The 20,754-nt window shown below is 52.2% G+C and overlaps 1 protein-coding gene across 1 annotated transcript in view; it reads left to right on the top strand.

Moving 5' to 3' along the window:
- The first annotated feature begins 2,594 nt into the window (after positions 1–2,594).
- The window catches only part of PLXNA2 (plexin A2), a 213,755-nt gene continuing 195,595 nt past the window's right edge, over positions 2,595–20,754 (top strand). The window contains exon 1 of the mRNA XM_082363346.1: positions 2,595–3,273. The gene's annotated coding sequence lies outside the window, so the exon portion shown is untranslated. The remainder of the gene's footprint in view (positions 3,274–20,754) is intronic.

Genomic DNA, 20,754 nt, shown 5'->3' with positions numbered 1-20,754 from the left:
TTTTTTAAAAATCCAATAAAGTTGCTCTTAATAAATAATGTTTGTGAAATGAATGAATGAATGGATACCCAGTGATCAAAAAGATGCGGTTATTAGAGCACCTTTGAAGATCAAAGGCTCATGTATATTGCCATTGCCTCAGAGGATGTTATATCTAAATACACACCATGAAACTGAGTTGTTCTTTTTTTATTCCCAAGATATATTGTTATAATTATGTGCGTAACTAATAAGATCCATATTTGTTTTAGCCTATTAGGACTAAAAATATGAACAAATCTTTCCATTTTAATGATACTATTAATTCTTCTAACATTTCTACATATTTCTATTTGAACTCCCACAACTCTCTGAAGATTGAAGGTGGAAATCCCCATTTTGAAGATGGACAAACCGAGGCCCAGAGATGTTAAGGGTACTTAACAGGGTGCCTCCCAGTAGACCTGGTAGTGTTCTTGACATTGTCATGCTGACCGCAGGAACCCCCATAATCTCACAGGACCAGACCTCAGGCCTGAGTTCAGTGGCAATGTACAAACTGGGTGACATTGTGTCATGCTGCCTGCAACATGTTCTCCTACCTGTCTTCTCTCTCTCTCCCTCCCTCTCTTCCTCTTCACTATTTATTTGAAAAGGGGAAGGGAGGCTGGGTTGAAGGATGTGGTGAGTAGAGAAGTCTGTTTAATTTTACCTTCTTTGCTCTTCGTTCTAGGGTTGATTTCTGGACCACATGTAGGGAGGTAGTATTAGAAAATTACTTAAATTGTATTGTAGTAAAATAGTCCCAAGATATGATTAAATTGTGGCAAAGGGAAGAGATGTAACCTCTTCCAGGGTCACGCAGCACTTGATTGAGAACCAGAAGGTCCTAATTTTCAGCTTCAAGCTTTATCGGTTAGGTATTTCCAACCCTACCACTGCCTGTCCTGGGTGGAGCTGACCAGACCAATGCTCCATGTATCAAACAAATAAGAGAAATGTTCCAAAATCTTCTAGCATCTTCTTCAAATTATATTCCTTAATAAATTGTGGTTTATATTCGGTCTAACCAAAGATAAGACGGTAGACAAGACTGTCTGGATGAGGAGACCAGATCAACTTATAAAGAGAAATAAATAATAATATAGGGTAACTTTTGATAATTGTCTGGAGGGGTGCCAACGATAAATGCTAAAGAAGTTCAAAGAAAAGAGTAGGTATGGATCAGGAAAGACAGCTTAGATTCTTTGTGGCTGCACAGGGAACAACAAAGAATAACCAGTGACAGTCACAATAAGACAAATGTCAGCTAATTAACAATGAGGAAAGAACTTTTGAAGAATTAGCTAATTTCTGTGACTGAAGTAAATCTTACATTTCCCCCCAATGCTGTATTGAATGGGTGATTGCGCAAGACAACCGGTGAGTCTACATTTTTTTTTTCTTTTTTTTTTTTTTCTTTTTTTTTTTTTTCTTTTTTTTTTAAGGCCCCTGCTGCTCTGAGAATTCCCTGAGACTCCCTTTAGGGTTTCCGGAGGTTTTTTTTTTTTCTTTCTTTCTATTTATACCACTGAGGACTGTGGCCACGAGAGGGCAGTAGAGGGAGCTCATCAGAATACTTGGACGTTTTGAGTAAACTCGCCTGTGCTCTAATCGGGAGCAGGGACTGCGCAGATCCTGCGAACTCGCTGGGATCTAGCTTGCAGGCCTGTTTCTCAAAGCCGCGTCCAGAGGCTACGGGGATACTGAGATTCTATAGGACAGGGAAGCAATGGTCATAAAGGCACCGAGGCATTGCCATCCGGAATCCAGGCACCTCTCACCTTAGGTTATTAAAATAAGTTTTTTACCGCCGCCTCTCTGATTCCCCTGCCAGATAGGCCCCCTAGGTCTGGATACAGAAAGCTCCCCACTGGTCCCCCCCTCCCCCACTTGCCAGATGCCCAGGATCCCTAACAGAGCTGGAAGCTTGCGACTCAGAGCAAGGCTCATCTTCGCATTATAAAAATTATAATTAATAACAACAACTTCAAACCTCATTTGACAGCTTGTTGGCTTTTTGAGATTCACAAGCAGAGGAAATTTGCTTGGGCAAATTCTGAGAGCCCCTTCTTAACCTCGTCAGCCAAGGCCGGTTCCTCCCCATTCACCCCTCAAATTAAAGACGAAGAGAGAGATGTGCAGGATGTGCGCGGTGACAGGCGATGCTCAGGGAGGGGGACCCCACGTCCCCACTGACCTCACCCACACTGCCGGCGTCCTGAGCTCCCCGGGGTTCAGCCGGCCGGGCTCTCCAGGCCTCCACCCAAATCCCCAGGCCCCAGCAGGATTTGCGTTGCCCCCTTTGCCACTTAAGGTGGCGGGTGGGTCCGGGCTGAGCCGGGCACAGGGAGGCAGCGGGGCGGCCTCCCGATGCCCAACCTGATTCTCCTTTGTTGACAGCTGGCGGAGGAGGAAGACCGTGCGGGCGGGGGAGGGGGCAGGAGGCTGGCTGCGGCGCGCGGTGCCAGTGGCGGGGGCGGCCCCAGCCCGGGCGGGCGCGGCCGGCAGGGAGGGGGTTAACGCGCGCGGCCTCTATGATAATGAGCTGCATGGTAATATAGGGAGGCCGGCTCTCAGGGCTCCGCCGCCGCCACCACCGCGGGAGCCGGAGCTGCCGGGCGGAGCGTCCGCGCCAGACTGGAGCGGGAGGGCGGCTGAGCGCAGTTGCTGGGAATTTTTCGGCCGGGAGGGCAGGCGATCCAGAGAGAGACCCCGCGAGCTCGGGAGCGGTGGGGAGCGCGGGCGCCAGAGCGAGCGAAGCGAACCTCGAAATAGATCTGGAGAGCCAGGTTCCCGGAGGAAATGGGACTGTGAATGAACCCGGGAGCAAGAAGGGAAGGAAGCGCCGCGATTGCTGATGTCAGAGGAGCCCGGAAAGTCGCGCTGGAAAAATCTGAAGACAGCCGGGGCTCTGCCGCTTCCCAAGGAGAGACACCGCCAGCCACCCACCCCACGCCCCCTCGGCGCCTCCCGGTTCCCCCAGCGAGCCAGCGTCAGAGCCCGGCAGGGCTGTTACGGGGCGGCGGAGGACGGAGGGGCGCGCGGACAGGAGACCGAGGGGCCACTTCAGGAATACAGATAAGTGGCTGGTGGCTTGACGTGGATTTTAATGAATTTGGACTCCATGTGGATTTGGTCGTCCCCGTGATCGCGAGCTGCTGGCAGCGAGAGGGGCAGCGCGCCGGCCTCGGCAGCCGGCGGCCGAAGCGGCCGGACCGGGGACGGAAGGACAGACCGACGTCTCCGAGCTGGGTAAGCGGCGCCCTCCGCCCTGTCCCCCGAAGCGCGCTCGCCCCGCCGCGGCTCCCCCCGCGCCCTCCTCCGAGGCGTCCCGGCCCCGAACGCCTGGGCTCGGCTGCGGCCGGCGAGTCCCCGCGGGGGGTCGGCCACTTTCGCGGGCCGGAGCGCGGCGCGCGCGCGTGTGCCGGCTGACTCCCTGCCGCCGCCTCCAGCCCAGGCTTCCCCGCTGGCGCCCCGCTTCCCCGCTGGGCTGCTGGCGGGCGGCGCTCCACGGCGCGCTTCCACCGCGCACCTGCCTGCAAGCTGCGGCTCGGGGAGCGCGGGGGCAGCGGGACTGTCCCGAGAGCTGCAGCCCAAAACGGGCCTCCGAGGCACTGCACGGGCAGCAGGGCCTGGGCCACTGTGGCCGGCGCTCAATTTGGGGACGTTCACTCTGGTGCTGTAGTCCCTGGAGGCCGCTGGCTGTTCCTTCGGAGCAGGGGACTTGGGAATCAAAGGGGAATGCCTCATATGCGCGGCTTCCAGAGGCTCAGGGAACGACACCAAGGCACCCAATGGGATAAGTGCCCCATGCCCCCTTCTGTGCGCCCTCGTGGTGAAGCACCCATAAGCACCATCCCCTGGTCTGAGCCTCAGGAGAGGGTTGGGGGTTGAAGGAGGAGAGTATCCAGGGTCCGAGAGGCTCCTTATAAGCCATTTTAGAATATTTTCCTTCTTGGGCTTCTTCTTGCCCCAACCCACAAGTGATGTAGGGATCTTAGAAAATTCTAGCCCTTTTTATCCATCCCACAGGTAGTCTCTGTAAATATGTTAATCATGGTCTTGATGGCCAAAGAGAGAAAGTCATCCGGAAACTGCCATCCCAGGTCCCTGACAAATGTCCACCTGTTTGGCATGACCTTTGCCCTAGAAGGAGCTACCTACTCAAACTCAGCCCGGAGGGATAGAGATAATGGGGGAGGTGGAAGTAAAAGACTTGGGGTTCAAAGTCATTTATGTCTAGAAATGAGAGCCCCATGAAGTGGGCAATGGAAATATGATCAGGTCTCCTGTAGAGTTCTGAGATCCTAGGGTAACAGTGGCATATCCTAGTAGTGGCTATACAAGGGACATAAGACAGGACCAGTTTGAGGCAGTAGCTTGGGGACCCAGCAGCTTGGAGGAACCTACAGAAATTTGGGGAGCCATTCATCCCCTTCCTTCTATCCATGAGCACAGTGGACGGGGTTCATGAGCATCAGATCAAGATGAGTATCTGGGCTGGGCAGGGCTGGACGTCCTGGGAGCTGGGAGTCAGGTTCAGTTCCTCCGCACACCGGTCCCCACACAATAGCAGGCTCCTGTCTTTCTGGGCTTCTTTCCCAGACCCTGAAACTTCACTCTTCCCTCTGGGCAGGCTTTGGAGTCTGGGGCCTTCAACAGAGCATCAGAGCCCGGGGAAGAGATAGCTCTGGCTGGAGGAATTCAGCTATTCCTAACTGAAATGCACAACTTTTGTGCAGACACCCCAGAACACTCCAGGAGCTGCTAGCAGCCCTCTCTCCTCTGACCTCCTGGCAAGAAGAGAGAAGAATTCATTAATTTCCCCCTCCCCTCATCTAGCACCTTTTGAACTAATTACCTATGATCTCCCCTCCTTGGCCTGGGGGTGGGGTGGGGGGTCAGGTGGGAAGGTAGGGAACCAGGGAAACTGAGAGCAATCTGTCAAGTACCCTAGCGAGGTTTTTTTGCTTTTCCCTTCTTCCACCTGGCATCTCCGCTTACGCCCAACCCTTCCTCATCTCGGAACCTGCCCTCACTGCCAGCATTACCTGAAAGAGTGGTTCCCCTCAGCCCTCTAGCCAACCCTCTTCAGGGACCCGCTGATAAAGGAAGGGCAGTGCAGACTGCCCTCTCCGCTCCCTCACTGTCCTCAACAAATTGCATTAGGATGGGGCAAATTGGCTTGCAAAGCAGTTAAATGGAAATGACATTTGGAGCGCTGTGCAGTGGGTATGCTGCTGAAGAGCAGCAGGATGGGAGGCGGTGGAGCGCAGGAAGGTACCCTCTGCCCAGGACCACGAGTCTGGCAAGGGGTTTCCACTAGGCCCTTCTCTTTGACAGGATGTAAGGACCAGGACCGGGGTCCCTCATAGCCTGGAGCAGGACGGAGGGGAGCTGGATGGCCTTTCAGCCCCAGTCTAAATGAGTAAATGGTGGTGTCCCATGTCCATCACCCCAAAGCAACCATGTCATTAAAAGGCTGGTGGCCCTGCTTTCAGAGCTGCCCTGAATACCTACCCCTGTCCCCAAAGCACCAGGGAACATTCCCTCTCCAACCTTTTGACCATCAAAAGCTGCAGGTGTGATGGATGTAAAAGTTCACCATCTGTTGTAGTGGAGTCTGTGCTTAACATGAGGTTAAAGAGAAACCCTTCGAAGACCAGCTACTTCTCTACCAGGCCCCTTTCCCATTTCCAAATACTTCTGGTGATTTTGTTCAGCTTTATTTCATGGGCATGTTACAAGGAAACACACAAGCGGGATGGGAAACCAGTGACACGGTTAAATATACAAGGAAGCAGCTGGCAGCAGCCGAAACTCACCAGTTCAGGTACCATGAAATATTTATGGCTCTGGAGTTGTCACTGTTTGGGGGTTTTATAGTCTCTATCCTGCCTCCTTTGCTATGGCTGCCTCTCCAAGATAAGGGGTTTGGTGCGGGGGGTGGGGGGGAGACGATTTCCATCTCCAGCCGCGACCCCCCCCTCAGCTGTCTCCCTGCATTGCCACACAGCTGTCTCCGCACACGCAGACTGGGGCCCAGTATACTCTGTCCATCATGGCACAGCGAGAGGCGAGGAGCTCCAAGCCAAGCCCCCACCCCACTCCCGTTCTGATCATAAAGAGACCGGAGCATTGTGTTACTACAGTCTGTTAACTATGGATAAGTCAGGATTGTCCACAGGGAAAGTGGCAGAAGCAGGCTTTGAGGTGCTGTAGTTTTACAGCTTGCGCACACACCCTTCCCCCCAGCACTGCCACCCTCACCCAGGGCCAGTCTGTTATCAATTCATTATAAGTGAATATTTCTCCCCTTCACAGATGCTCTGTTCCAACAATAGTGAATGGAACTGATTCCCTTATGGGAAACAGTGTTTTTCACTTAGTTACAAAGATTTCATGCCTGATTAGAGTAAATGAGGGCTGGGGGTGTGTCCTCTTCTTGTCTGGTCATTTCTAAAGGTGAGCCCTGTGGAGACAGAGAAAGGCAATTCTTCCCGGGGGGGTCAAACAGCTGGTCCTAAGGGCCAGGAGGGATGGATGGTAAGAACAGGACACCCCCTTTCTCCCTGCCTTAGCCCTCAGGCTCTCCGGGGCCCTGTTCCTGGCCTTTGGGCATATGGAACCTCTACTGTTCCATCTGGGATTCAAGGGCAGAAATAGAGGCGAGAAAGTTCTTTGTTGGGGAGCAGTGTCCCTACAGGGCAAGTGTAAAGGGAGAGGAGGAAGGGAGGGGGAGAGAGGAAAGAAAAGGCCCCAGCAGTGCACAGGCTCCTGTTCCCACAGTTGGTTAACCATTAAGCCCTGCCCTGGCCTGGACCTGTCTCCTGCTTGGGTGGAAGGATACTCTCAGAAACCCAGAGGGGCAGCAGGTGATCCCCATGCCCACCTCCCCCTGCCACAGGACATTCGCCGTGTCTCCCCTCTCCCCTTCGACCCCCAGCTCAGTCCTGGCCCCCACTCCCCCTTTTCTCTCCCTCTCCCCTGGCACCGGCATCCTCCTCCCAAACCCTGCCAGCTGTCCCTTCACCCAGGCTTTGCCAGTTGTTTGCCTGACAGCATGCATGTCCCACGGGGAAACAGGCAGGATAGCGAGGAGAGTGGATGGAGGGGGTGAGCTGGGTTCACACAGGACTCCAGAGCCAGAGCTCTGAGCTCAGGTTATAGACTGCTTCAAACCTACACATCACCCCACGAGGCCCAAGTTTGCTTGGGGGATGGGGGTGGAGGGGGTTTTGGCCAAAGTTCCCTCTCCTCCGGGAATGCCTGATTTCCGCGAGGGTCCCTGCCTTGGCCCCCTGAGATAGGCCACTTTCTCCAAGGCCTCGTCAAAGCATTTCCAGCTCCTCAGACCTGGAGCCCTGAACTTCAGGGAGAAAAACCCAGGAGACGGACCAGAGATGCAGACCAAGATATAGGAGCGAAGGTACATGTGGTAAGACCCAAGTCAAGATGCAGAAACAGTCACAGATAGGCGTAGAGAGGCAAGGTGACAGAAAAGTAAGATAAAGACGGAAAGACTGACAGTGTGAATGGGGCGAGAAGAGTTGAGAACAGACGTGGGAAGGAACAGTCCAGGCCTGAGGGGGGCTTCTGGTCTTCCCAGGCCCTAAGGCGAGGCTCCTCTGGGCTGAATTGGGAAGCTGAAGTAGCAGGTTATCTCCACTAGAGGGGACTCGTGAAAACCAGGCTTGGCCCTAAACAGTGGCTTTTGTGCTTATTTGGGTTTTTTTTTTAAGAAGAAAAAAATAGTTAAGATATATTAGAAACTCCCAGCTGTCACTACGCAGAGACCACAACCGGTAGGGTCCTTTTGCTGGTGGGACCTCTGGGCCCGTCTGGCTGCAGGGGAGCGGGAAAGGCGCCTGCAGCATTAGGAGGTGGGGGTCCAACATGGTGAGCAGCTCAGGGAGAGGCCTGCCGGGCAGGCAGGATGCATCTGGGGGTGGGAGACAGGAGGGGGCAGGCATTCTCAAGAAGTCCTGGCCCGCCGGCTGGCCTGGCCTGCCAGGAGGCTTTTGCCTTTTCTTTATCAGCAGTAGAAGTTTTGGCGCATCCCCAAGGTGCCTTCACAGGCCTTCCCTTCTCCCAGCTCCCTAAATGCGAATTTTCAAAACACTCTCAGGTGGTGGCAAAACTGCTCCTGAGGAGACTTTTTAAAAGAGACCTTTCAGGAACTGAACGCATGTCAACGCTGTATCACTGATTTAATCTTTGTCTTCATACTCTCTGCGGGAGCCTTTCTCTGAATTATAATTCCCCCTTTCATTTCAGCAGAGGACAATATGGAGAGAACAGAGTTCAGAGGCTTTTCTCATCTGAGGAGATAATAATTGTCTAACAGGGGTAGGGAAAAATATTGAAGCTTGGGGATGGGCAGTGGGCCAGAAAGGAGCATCTCTTCAGATCTGATACCATCCTCTGATATTTAATCTTGGCTTCCCTTTGGCTCAAATGTACCTGGGGTCAAAGTGGGAGGGGAGGGAGGAGAGAGCAAAGAAAAAAGAAAAACAAGATAAATGTATCATGTTATGGAAGTCTAATCCTGCTTTTCCTTGGCTAAAATTACTTTCGGTAGGAGAGATAAAGTGGAGTTGCCCTTGCAAAGTTCAACTTGTCTTTGAGAAGGAAGAGGCGGAGGAATCCTGGGGCTCAGAGTGAGTAGCTGATGAGTGAACCCCTCTCCTCTGTGACCCCCCAGCACAAGTTCTCTCTGAAGCTTTGAGAGTGAAGATGGAGGCCCTGAGTTAGGCACCTTCACTGCCTCTCTGCGCTGTCTGGGGAGTTAAGCTTTTTGTATCTACAAGCCTCCCTTCCCACCTTAGTTTCTTGTTTGGGTACGGGGGGATAGAAAAAAGAGGTATAGAGAAGCTAAACAACGCCTCCAAGTTTAATCTTCATATAGGAATTGTTGCCCTTGTACTGAAAGCAGGAATTGCCATCCATTTGGGTTTAATCAAGTAGAAATCCATCACTTACGCAGTGCTAGGAATGTGTAACACTTGGTACCAAGATGAAAAGGTAACATCCTACCTTTAAGACTCTTAAGGGCATCCTGGGGGGAGGGAGAATTACATAAGCCATGTACCCTCACAGAAGTTTAATATAAGGCAGAATGGAGTTAACAGTATGTTGGGGGTGTCAGAGGAAGTGGAGCTCCTGGAAGCTTTTGCTCTAGTCAATGGAAGGTGTAGGTTTCCAGGAGAGAGGCTCGGGTGTCTGAGAACTTCATATTTCCCTGTCAAGAATGACTGTCTAATGCTCTCCCACTCCTCACCCTCTCAGAACTACCCCTATTTTTTTTCCTCATCCTCCTCCGCGGAGTTTAAAATGACACCACTGTAGTTGTTTTCTATTAGTCAACATCCTAGAGCAAGATCTCCATGTAGCACCCTCCCAAGGGGTTTTCACCGTGTATTCTATGTAAATTGCATCCCTTTCCGGTCCCCTGGAGCTGGCAGCATGGACGCCACTGTGCTTCATCAGGAAACGTTATTACTCATCTGTATTCACATTGAAGCGTCTGGAATCCTGCCGTTAGCGCACCACATTTATCTGAAGGAACCCATTAAAGGGAACAAACCTGAGAGAAAAATATTCGGATTTTCCCCCTCACCATAGCTGAGCAGAAGAACCCCCTCCACGAGCCACTCCAAATTAAATTTGGGGCGGAGGAGACCTGGCACTGGGGTGGACAGAACCAGGGTGCATGCTTGGGCTTTAAGAGGCCTTTGAAACCTTTGAAAGTCTGTGCTTTTAAGAAATATGAATGTGTGTGTGTGTGTGTGTGTATTTCTGAAGCGAAGGAGTTTGTGATCCACCCCCCGCAAATGTAAAGAACCACTAGACTCTAGTCTCCAGGGCCTTTTCCTAGCCTCAGTTTCTGCTTTCTGTTCTGGTGGTGGAATGAGGGCTTTGGACTAGGAACTGTAACCCCAGTGCCTTCCCCGTGTCCCCAAGCGGTAGATGACTGACTCTTAGAGTAGACGAGAGAAATCCAGGGACAAAATGGCTCAGAATGTCAGGGAACCCAGGTGTCATAATTGCTCTGCAAATATGGACAGGTCATGGCACTTCTCTGAGCAGGAGGCAGGGCAGAGGACTCCTCCCTTTAAGGGATGGAGGGTGGAAGGCTCAGGAGGAGAGGAAGAGGTGGGTGAGAAAGCCCTGCCTGCCCTGTAGAGGCAGGAGGACCAGCGGGCACACAGAAGGGACAAGAGGGGATGTTGCCGCTTTGAAGTGGTTTCCTGCTTCATAAAAGCGAAAGGCCTCAGCTGGGCTGGGTAAATATTACGTTGGCCTCTGACCTCCCACCTCCCCAGACTGCTCCCCCAGCTTCCCATTTTTTTCTCCTGAGCTACAGACATACCTGAGGGAGAAGAGCTTGTTCTCTGAACTTGGGTGTTCTCAGCGGGAGCCCTGGCCAAAGCCAGACAGGAGGACATGGCCTCTCCCCTGTGCCCAGACCTGAGAGCCTTCTGGGTCAGCCCGCGCTAGCAGGTCTGGCTCCCCGCTCCACGCTGGTGGGTGGTGATGTTTTCCAGGAGAGAGGCGGTCAGTCCCCTGACAAGACTAGCCCTCTACCCTCACTTCAGCGGCCCAGACCCTGCTGGCAAGTCCCTTGATTCTCTGTGAAATTAAAACCGACACCACTAGGGTTTCTGCTAGGCAAACACCCCCTGAGGTTTATCCGGAAATTAACAAAATTCAAGTCTAATTCCCCCCTCCGAGTGACCCCCAGGGTGTGAAGCCCTTCAGGTTCTGGGCCCAAGAACCCAGCTATGAGAGACTTAGAGAAAACCATCTGAACCGCTTGTGAAGCTGGGAAGTCACGCCCGGCACCCTCCCGCAGGAGGCTTAGTCCAACCAAGAGGGGTCAGAACAGATGGTCAGGAAGAGTCTGGTGTCAGGTTAAGGTCCTAATGCATGGGAACAAAGGGCCTTCCTTCACACTTGCAGCTCTTCCCTCTTCCTAAAAGCTTTCTCACCTGTTGACCAGCGCTCATCCTCCATTTGCTCCCGGGTCCGGGAGGGAGATAAGAGGGAGCCACAAGACACTCAGGGAGAACTGCTGCCTGCCCCGCACCCAGCACCTCAGTTTCTTCATCTGTACAGTGGGAATGAATGCTTTCCGTGACTCCCCAAGCGCCCTCAGTTGCCTTTGTTTCTGAAGCCGGGCATGGGAAGATAGTGTTTGGGCATTTGGAAAAATGACAATTGTTGCAAATGTGTAAAATTATTCTAAAATTTAGAGCAGGAATACAGCCAAGCTAGGGATGTTTTTCTCCTCTCTCTCTCTGTGTCTCTGAATTTGTTTGGAATTTTCTGAGAAAAATAAGATTTTTATTTAAAGAAAATCTGTGTGCTAAAGGTTTTGATATGTAAAAAACAGATGAAGGGCTAAAGATTCAGTGAAGACTGGAAACTGAGAGGAAAACCAATGGTGATCCTGGCACTGGGGCCACATACATGGTTTGGGGTTAGCACTAACCAGTGGGGCTGGAGTTTGAATTCTGAATTTGCTACACTTGGGGCTTTGATGCCTTCAAGTCTAAGAGGAGAGATGAATGATACTGTCACAGAACTGGTAAGCTGGCATTTTTCTGGGAGTCAGCCTCCCATGGCAGGGCAAGGCGGAGCTCATGGGCCCCTAGCTGCCTGCCTGCAAACAGCTTACATCTCTCTGCAGAGAGAGCTCCTAGGAGTATGGATATGAATGGGATGGACACAGCATGAAAAGCATCAGCAGGAGCTGGGGCCAGAGCCCAAGCTGGACCCTGGACCTCAGGGATTAGATCCTTGGCCAGCGCTGATCCCTGGGCAGAACATAGCAGGATGTCTGGGGAGAAGCATCAGCTATCTTGTGCTAGCCCAAGAAACTCCCCCGGGCCCTCCCCGCTGCAGCACAGAGCCTTGTCCCTTGTTGGAAGCACAGAGCATGGGAAGGGGGCTATGAGAGGAGGGAGCCCTGTGCCTTCGACAGCACTGTCCAAGAGCCAGCGGTGGAAAATGAGTGTGACAAGATGCCTTGAGTTTCTTTTCTAGAATATTATGAAGAAAACAGTTTGAATTACAAAAGAACGGGTGTTGTATGTAGAATACTTGAGAAATGGTTCTGAGGATTTGATAGCAGCTTTACCCAGGCCCACATAATAGATGCGGCAGCCGAGTCCAGCCTGGGAGAGTGGATTGCCCTGTGTCACACAGTGAGTGGCCAGGCACGGTGTCCACCTGTGAGGAGGTCTGCTTGCCCCGGCCTGGCCCAGCACGCTCTCTCCACCTGCCCATGTAGCCACCTTCTCTTTCCATTCTCTCATTCCCCGACCCTGTGCTCAGCGCTGTCCCCATCTCTCTCCCTTGGGTTTGAGCGTGCGTCCCCGAGAAGTGACCTCTCCCCTGCTCTGCCAGTCCGCCGGCCCTAGGACACCCCGATGCCTCTCTGTGGCGCTGGGCAGTGTGTAGAAAGGCCCCCCTCCCTTAAGTAGCTCCAGCCAGCTTCCCTCCATCCACCGCAGGCCTTGCTGTTTTCAGAGTCAACGGCCCTGGCAAAGCCCAGCCACCCCTCCCTCCCCAGAGGCAGCGTGGGTACTGCTTGTGTGGCGGTCTCTATAGACTCTGCATTCACAACTTGAAGAGGGTGAGACAATGACCTGAGCAGCCGCCTGCAGACTGTGCTGGCTGGGAGGCTGCCAGAGCAGGAGGTGGGAGCCTGGGCCGGCCAGGGTCTGCCTACCATGCACCTGCGAGCTTTCTCAGGCAGCCGTGGCTGACCCAGAGGAGATGCGAGGTGGAATTGGGATCCAGAGGACCTGGTCCAGGCCACCTGACTGGCTTCTACCACAAGCCCCCAGCCTCCTTAGCCAAGGTTTCCACCAGCTGTGTAGTCACTCCAGGCCTGGAGGAAATAGCAGGGCCCTGGCTCCTGAGGTTGCAGCCATTTGTGGCCTGAGGACAGTAAGAAGCAGAACACTTGTCCAGGTAGAGACAAACAGGCCACTTCACCAGGAGCCTGCCCAGGCAGAAGAAAGGTACTGTACATTACTTGCAAGGAAATCGGAGTTGGCATAACATGATTTACTTTGAACAGATGTTTATTGAATATCTACTATGTGGCAAGTATTATGGGAGGGAGGCAAGTGGCTGTCGTGGCTCTTGAGGAGCTTCCAGTGTGGCAAGGGAAAAAGGGGATACACACAAATAATGGTCATGCAAGTTAAGTGTTGCAGGAACACAGGAGAGAGAGATTAACCAGAGCCATGCAACCCAGAAGGGGCCGTCTAGGGAGGGAATGGGCTCTACATCATTTGGGGAATTCAAGCAGAGATTGGAAGATGATGACCAGGTCTTAAGAAGGGATTCCTGTGTGGAGCAGGAAGGTCTAAGAGGGATGGCTGAGGTCCCCACCCACGTCCCAGTCCTCTAACCTTGAGTCTTTCTGTTTGCTGCTCAGTGGATTCAGTGGAGGAAAAGGCTCTTTTGAGAAGTGAGGATGAGTGTCAGGTCCGTGAGAATGACCCGCAGCTGCCAGCCTAAATTCCACAGTAAACAGAGTTGGTTCTCACACCTTCATCCCCATGACTCCCCTCAGAGCAGGGTGCCAGGAAGCCTGGGCTGGGATAAGCCCTGGCCTCCCCTGGAGCCAGAATTGTCCTAATCGTGTTAAAATGAGTGCTCGGTCTACAAGCAGGGGCAGACCCGCGTGCGCTGAGACTTGGTCAGCTCTCTGCCTGCAAAGCTCTAACTTCTAATCATTGTCATAAACAGGACGGAAGCAGCTGCTCACTCCAGTCTATTATCAGCTTGGTTGGAGACAGAGAAATTTAAATGGCAGTGAGATGCTTAGCAGAGCAACGAAAAGTCAGTGTTAAAAATAAAGAAAACGAGGCAGCTTGTTTCATCGAAATAGAAGGGTTATTAAACAGCCCTAAATTAATCAGTGATCTGCCAGGGTTGGGAGTCGGAGCGCCGCAGAGCCAGGGTAGAGAGCTGGGAGAAGATGGGGGAGAGCAAGTCAGAGGCAGGTAGGAGCTGCCTATGATCTCAGCCCAGGCTGCAGGGATTATGGAAACAAGGTCTTCAGAAGGGGAGTCGGCAAATAGTTTTCTGCCCCACTGATAAGAGCAGGTTGGGTGGGGAGGGGATTTTGGTACCCCAGCCTCTCCCCCTACAAAGCCCTGCTTCTGATTTCTTTCCATCTGCCACCACCGGCGCCAGCCCTTGGGCCATCTCCAGTCCTCATCTCCTCCCCAGGGCTGGGCAGGAGCCAAGTGGCATTTGGTGGAGGACCACAAGCTCCCAGCCAGTCTTCTTCCTCTCTCGCAGGGTGTCCCCAAGAACTCAAGCCTGAGTTGAACTCCTTACACTGCACTCCCATTCCGAAAGAGTGGTGACAGTATATCCCAGGTATGGCCAGAGCCTGGCCTGCCTTCAGGGAGGCTAATCTCTGGAGTCAGGGGTCTGTCCTTGGTGATATCACTTGGACTCCAGCCAGCAGGGCAGCAGGGAGGCAGGTGTAACTCCAGGAGCCCCAAGTCCAAGGCCCACTTCCACATCAGGTACCTTCTCGAAAATATTTCACCTCAGGTCTACCTAAGTCTCCTCCCCGGTGAAGTGGTGATGCCGATGCTGTTCTCTCCCTCACAGGCTTGCATATGGGGTACGTTAATGGGATAACATACATGAAATTCTCAGCCAACTATAAGATCGCTGCACAAATGCTAGTTTATACTACAGCGGGGTCCCTTGGAGACCTAGGACAAAACATCAAAAAGACTTCCCAGAGGGCGCGACAGGGGTCTGGGGGAAGCGGACTTGCTCGTACCTGGGCAGAGCCACGGGAGGGGAGGCCGGGCCCAGCATGTCCCTGAGCACTTGTGCTCCCGCCAGGCTGGGCAGCAAGTTGGATCTTGAATCAATCACTCCAGGAGCATTTTCTTTGCTCTTTGACCTCAACATTCTTTCTCCTCCCGCCCCCCAACCTCCTGCTTCCCTCCTGGCTGTTTACCCTTTTCCAGGCTCCTCTCTCACACCCCATTCATCATCGGGGGCCAGAGCCTCACTCGAAAAGTCTCTCATCTCCTGCCCAGGTGGCCGCACACTACACCGGCCTGCGTCTCCCCCTCTCCCCCCCAGCACATTCTTCTCCTGTGGTCAGCCTCCCCGATAATTGTGCCCTCCGCTTCCCCCCCCCCCAGTAAAGCCGCAGGGGCCTGAAAAGTCTCTTCTTGTCTCCCTGCTCACCCAGGTGCTAAGGGTCCTTCAGGCCGATGCGCTTGCATTTTGGCACAGACAAGCCCCATAAGTGGACACACCTCTGCCCAGAGTGCCAGCCGCCCCAAAGTCTCCACGTGTCTCTTTTAACCAGCGCCACCCACAGTTCCCTTGCTCCATGAGTGTGTGCGAGTGTGAATGCGCTTGTTACTTAAGAGAGACTGTTTGACAGCTCAGGATCTTTTCTGCAAAAGCTCAGAGTCTCAGACAAAGAGAGAAAAATAATAGAAACTGAAGGTGGGAAGGTACAGGGTGGGGACACAGCCTGCTTAAGAAGCTTCCTCATAAAAAGGAGTTACAGCTTTTTATTCGAAGGCAGGCTATTGATTCAGAAAAGCCCCAGAAAGGGACTTCCGTGGTGGTGCAGTGGTTAAGAATCCACCTGCCAGTGCAGGAGACACGGGTTCAATCCCTGGTCTGGGAAGATCCCACGTGCCACGGAGCAACTAAGCCCGTGCGCCACAGCTACTGAGCCTGTGCTCTAGAGCCCACGAGCTGCAACTACTGAGCCCACATGCCACAACTACTGAAGCCCACGCGCCTAGAGCCCGTGCTCCACAAAAAGAGAAGCCACTGCAATGAGACGCCCGCGCACCACAACGAAGCGTAGGCCCCGCTCGCCACAACTAGAGAAAGCCCACGTGCAGCAACAAAGACCCAACGCAACCAAAAAATTAATTAAGTAATTAAAAAAAAGAAAAGCCCCAGAAAGAAGGAGAGGCAGGGAAGATACTGGAGAGGAATTTCATCTGACGTGCTGACCAAACCCAGAGGAAGAGCCCCCCAAAATGTGGAGCTCAGCCCGTACGAACAGTTCTCAGCATCTCCTCGTCCTATGGGCCAGCTTTTCTCTCTTCTCCTTTCCTTCCTCTTTCCTGCCAGGGGCATCTGGATAAGTCACCCAGAGTGGCAGAAGTGGCCTTAAATCACTCTCAGGGCCCTGAGAGGAGGGGGTGGTGCCCTGGGTAGCATGGGGCCCAGGGAACTGGAGGAATGGCTGCTTGGGACCAGCAGCACCCAGTTTCTCCCCAGAAGCCTGGGTCTGGGGATCTGGGTCCCCAAGCTCCACGCACAAGAACCAGCCCATCACCTGGCTGAAACAGAGCCTCACTTGTCGTCGCCACCATCCAGGGCAGCCACTGCTGCCAAGGAGATGATGCCCTTGTACAGTGTTTCTCCAAAAACAGAAATAAGAGTAACTGGTGTTTATTCAAAACGGTGGAGTTTACAAAACACTTTCATATCTCTTTTCTCATCGATTCTCACCACAACCCTGTGAGGTGGCCTTTTCCAGTTGAGGAAACTAAGACGCCAAAAGGTTAAATAACATGTTCAAGGTCAGGGAACTAGTAAGTGGTAGAGCAAGACTTGCGCCCAGGTCTGCCCCCAAAGCCCATAGCCTTACCTCTGCATCAGCTGCCCGGCAACATGTGTCACGGTGAGTTTGACCTCCTCATAGGAGAGCCCTGCTCCGAAACCTTCCTGGAGGGATCTCACCCCACCCACTCTGCTTTTGATCACTTTATGTTGTCAGTTGACCATTTATGATTATGTGCTTTTCATGTGATCGATGATAGTGTATGCTTCATGGCTTCTTGCCAAGACTTTTCCTGCACCAACCCTGTCTGCATGGGGCATTCTTCAAAGGAGAGCTGGCATCTTCCCACTCTTCTCCATCCTTCTCCCCACCTTATCCACCTAGCCAATGACATTTGCTCTTCACCCAGTGGGCTCAAGATGAACAACAGTCAGGATCCTTCCCAAATGGTTCACTGCCTTCTTCACTACCTCCCAAAGATCAGTTATGACAAATCATTGAGCCAAGTGTATTAGTTCAGCCATGGCTTAGAGCAGCCTAGCAGGTGAGAAAAACATATGAGCATCCCCCCTTCCCTCTCCCCTGCTCTCCATGATTCAGACTGAGTGCAGGACTGAGTAAAAGGCATCATGCTACCCCTGTACAGGATGCCAAAGATGCCCTCAAAGAGCCTCTACTTCAATGGAAAGATAGGATAGTCACATGAAAAAGAGAGCCTACACTACCATGCAATGTGTGCTAGAAACAGCAATTTTTGACTTTGGAGGAAAGACAGGGAGGGCCTAGAGGCTTCCTGAGATTTTGAAGAATGGACAGGGTTTAGATAGGCAAAGAAGAAAGAGGAGATGGGCATTCCAGGGAGAGGGGACCACAGAGATAAAACTGTGTGAGGTGTTTTGGGGACTCGGCAAATGAACCAGTTTGTTAGGAGTGGAGTCACCAGGGAAGACATAGGAAGGGAGGCCAGAGAAAGACAGAAGAGCCAGCTTGGGAGGACTTGAACTTGGGCACTTAGTAGTCCCGAGTCGGTCTGGGCAACAGCAGGGAGCCAAGGAAGGTGTTTTCTACGTGGATACCATACTTTGGCCCTATGCCTGGCAAAGTTAGTCAAAGTCAGTCCTCTGACACACAAGAAATGAAGCAGTACAGGGCACACCTTGCAGGAAATCTATGGCTGAATCTTAGCTGCCAATGGCCTTCACTGGGGTCCATCACAGTGGAAGATCTGGATGGTGACTGTGACTGTCTTACATGCACATTTTCAGCGAGGCAACACCAGGCTTGCTAGTAAAGAGGACCACTCTTTTGAACTTTGGGGAATCGCAACTTCTGGAAACAGACAGCATTAAAAAATGCACCTTGATCTGGCACTAATGGCTGCTTTCCCTCACGCAAGGACAAGGCAGCAGCAATGGGGAGTGCCCCTTGTCCCTAGAGCCTTTCAGTGGCTGCCATGGGGTAGAAAGCATGAGGGTCTGCAAGAGAAAAAGGAAGTGCTCTCACCTGGGGACTCCTGGGGGCCGTTAAAATTCTTCTTCAAGAGGAGAAAGATAGAAGATCTTCCTGGAAAGTAAGTGGCATTTAGGGCCATTCCACAGACTGAGAGCTGGGATAAATGTCTAGGGCTTTGTTTTTTTACTCCCCCCTCTCTTTTTTCTTCCTCCCCTTTCCCTCCCACTGGTGAGAATTGGAGCCGTGTCACTCTTCTTTGAAAACATTGCAGTTAATGACAGCATAATATGCCATTATTTGGAGTAACTGTAATTTATTTAACCCCTTAGTTGGGTACTTTCTACCCTGCTTCCTGCTCTCCTGCCCCATTTCCATCTCAGAATCCTTAGCTCTTTCTTGTACAGTAAGCATGGGTGAGAAGGCAGGAGAGATACTTCCAGGCTCCTCAGAAAGATCATGTGGAATTTCCCTGAAAGGTGACCGCCAGGCAGCAAACCTCTTGCCACAAAACACCCACAGACTTCACCTTGTAATGGATAACTCAGCCCTGGCCACCTCCACCCTCAGCCCTGCTTCTTTACCAAAATAAAATGGGAGCCTCGAGTCTTGACCTTCAGAGTAAAGTACTTGCCAAGTCTTACTTAACGTTCTCATGAGTCTCCCCAGATCAGGGACAAGAGGGTTTGATTGAAAAATAAATTCTAAATATCTAGGGGATGTGGAAGAGTGGGGAAAGCATGGGTGTCAGAAAGTTCTGCTTCCTAGCAGAATGATGCTAGTTACTCAACCTCCCTGAGATTCCATTTTTTCATCTGTGAAATGGGGAGAATAATACCCATTTTGCGGAATAATCACAAAATTACCCGTTGCGTATGCAAAGAATCTAGCATTGTGCCATATAGCAGGTGGTTAATAATTAATAATAATGATAGCTGCTCCTCTTTATTATTTTTGTCATGGAAAACAAATGGAAATTGCTATCATTATGCTATTCATGACCCTTCTGGTATGAGGTCTTCTAACGTAAATTTGGACTTGATTTAGCAAAGCTAGATCCCCACTTTTATTCCTTTGCCAGACTTTGGAAGGAGCCTGAAAACTCCCCTTCCTGTCCTTTAATCCCATAATGCCTACCAGCAGAGCAACCCCATAATGAGGATGGTATGCGTATGGTCTGGCTAGAGTCAAGGGACCAGTGGGGTGACCTTTCTAGGGGCCCCATAGTGCAGAGGGCAGGTGTGCCCCCAGTGCCCACAGCTTGGAGCCTCAGAGCCCTGCTAAGTTGCAGAAATTCTTTCTGCCCCAGGGGTGAGGTAGTCATGGCAAGGCTGGGCTGCGCCATCCCCTAGAGGGGGTTGAAGAGGGCAGAGCCCACGGAAGGAGGAGGGGGGAGGGGTGGCGGGCCGGCAGCTGCTTGAAATTGATTGCTCTTGTAGTTTAGTTTATACCATGGGACCTCTCCGCACTGCCCGGGTGGCGACCTTTAGATAATAAAGGGAATTCTGGGAGATTTCTGACAGGCCCGTGACATATGGGGCAGGTCTGCAGGGTCAGGCGCTGTATCTCCCTGCTCCCGGCCCCAGGGTAATGAATCTTGTTTTGACTTGGCCAAGCCAACCCAGCCAGCACCCCAGAAAGGAGCCCAGCCCCTCCCCTCTGCAACCCTTCAAATAAGCGCCTGCCTTTGGAACCCTTCATAATTCAGGGAGACAACTCCAAACTTTTATAGCCTGTGAGAGGAGAGGACAAACACTGGATGTTTTGCTAAGGCCCTGGGAGGGCTGGTGTGGTTTCCAGGGCTTGAGCAGAGCCCACTGGGAGACCTGGGGAAAAAAAACCACCAGAAAACCCTCCCTGACGTGAAGAGGCAGTGGTCCCTGGACAGGCCAGAGAAGGAGCTGGGGTGGGAATGGAGGGTGATGGCTCCCTGGGAGTCACAAAATACCCCCTGTGTCCTTGGGGTCTGGCAGGTGACACGTGGACTCTTCTGGGCAGGAGGAGGAGGGGGCAGGGAGGCAAAATAGATAGGAAGTCTCTGCAGGACAAGCACGAGAGGTGAGAGACTGGCAAAGCCCAGTTCTAATCCCACCGGGGCCAGAGCTGGGAGAGGCAGAACAAGTGCATCCTCGGGGCCACTGTGTTTAGCTGGATGAAAGGGGAAGCATGTTTTGCTGCCTTCGGTTCTCAAAGAGATGTTGGGAGATCTACATCTCGAAGTGTGTTGGCCCTGTGATGGCTTCTACCCAACCCCTCGCCACAAACATCCCTTTCTTTCAAGGAACGATTCCCAAGCCAAGACGGTGGAAGACATCACTGCTCCCAGCTACATTAGTTTGCTAGGGCTGCTGTCACTAAGTACCACCAACTGGGTGGCTTAAACACCAGGAGTTAATTGCCTCACAGTCTGGAGGCCAGAAATCCAGGTGTGGTTCCTTCTCATGGTTGTGAGGGAAAGGTCTGTCCCAGGCCTCTCTCCTTGGCTTGCAGATGGCCATCTTCTCCTTGTGTCTCTTCACATGTCTTCCTTCCATGCCTATCTGTCTCTGAGTCCAAATGTCCCCTTCTTACAAAGACACTGGTACATTTGGATTAGGGCCCACCCTAATTATCTCATATTAATTTAATTACCTCTATAAAGACCCTGTCTGCAAATACAGCCATGCTCTGAGGTTGCGGGGCTTAACGCTTCA

This window comes from Balaenoptera borealis (genome assembly GCF_965194805.1).
Source record: "Balaenoptera borealis genome assembly, chromosome: 1".
Lineage (NCBI taxonomy): Eukaryota > Metazoa > Chordata > Mammalia > Artiodactyla > Balaenopteridae > Balaenoptera > Balaenoptera borealis.
This window is presented reverse-complemented; position numbering and strand designations above follow the sequence as displayed.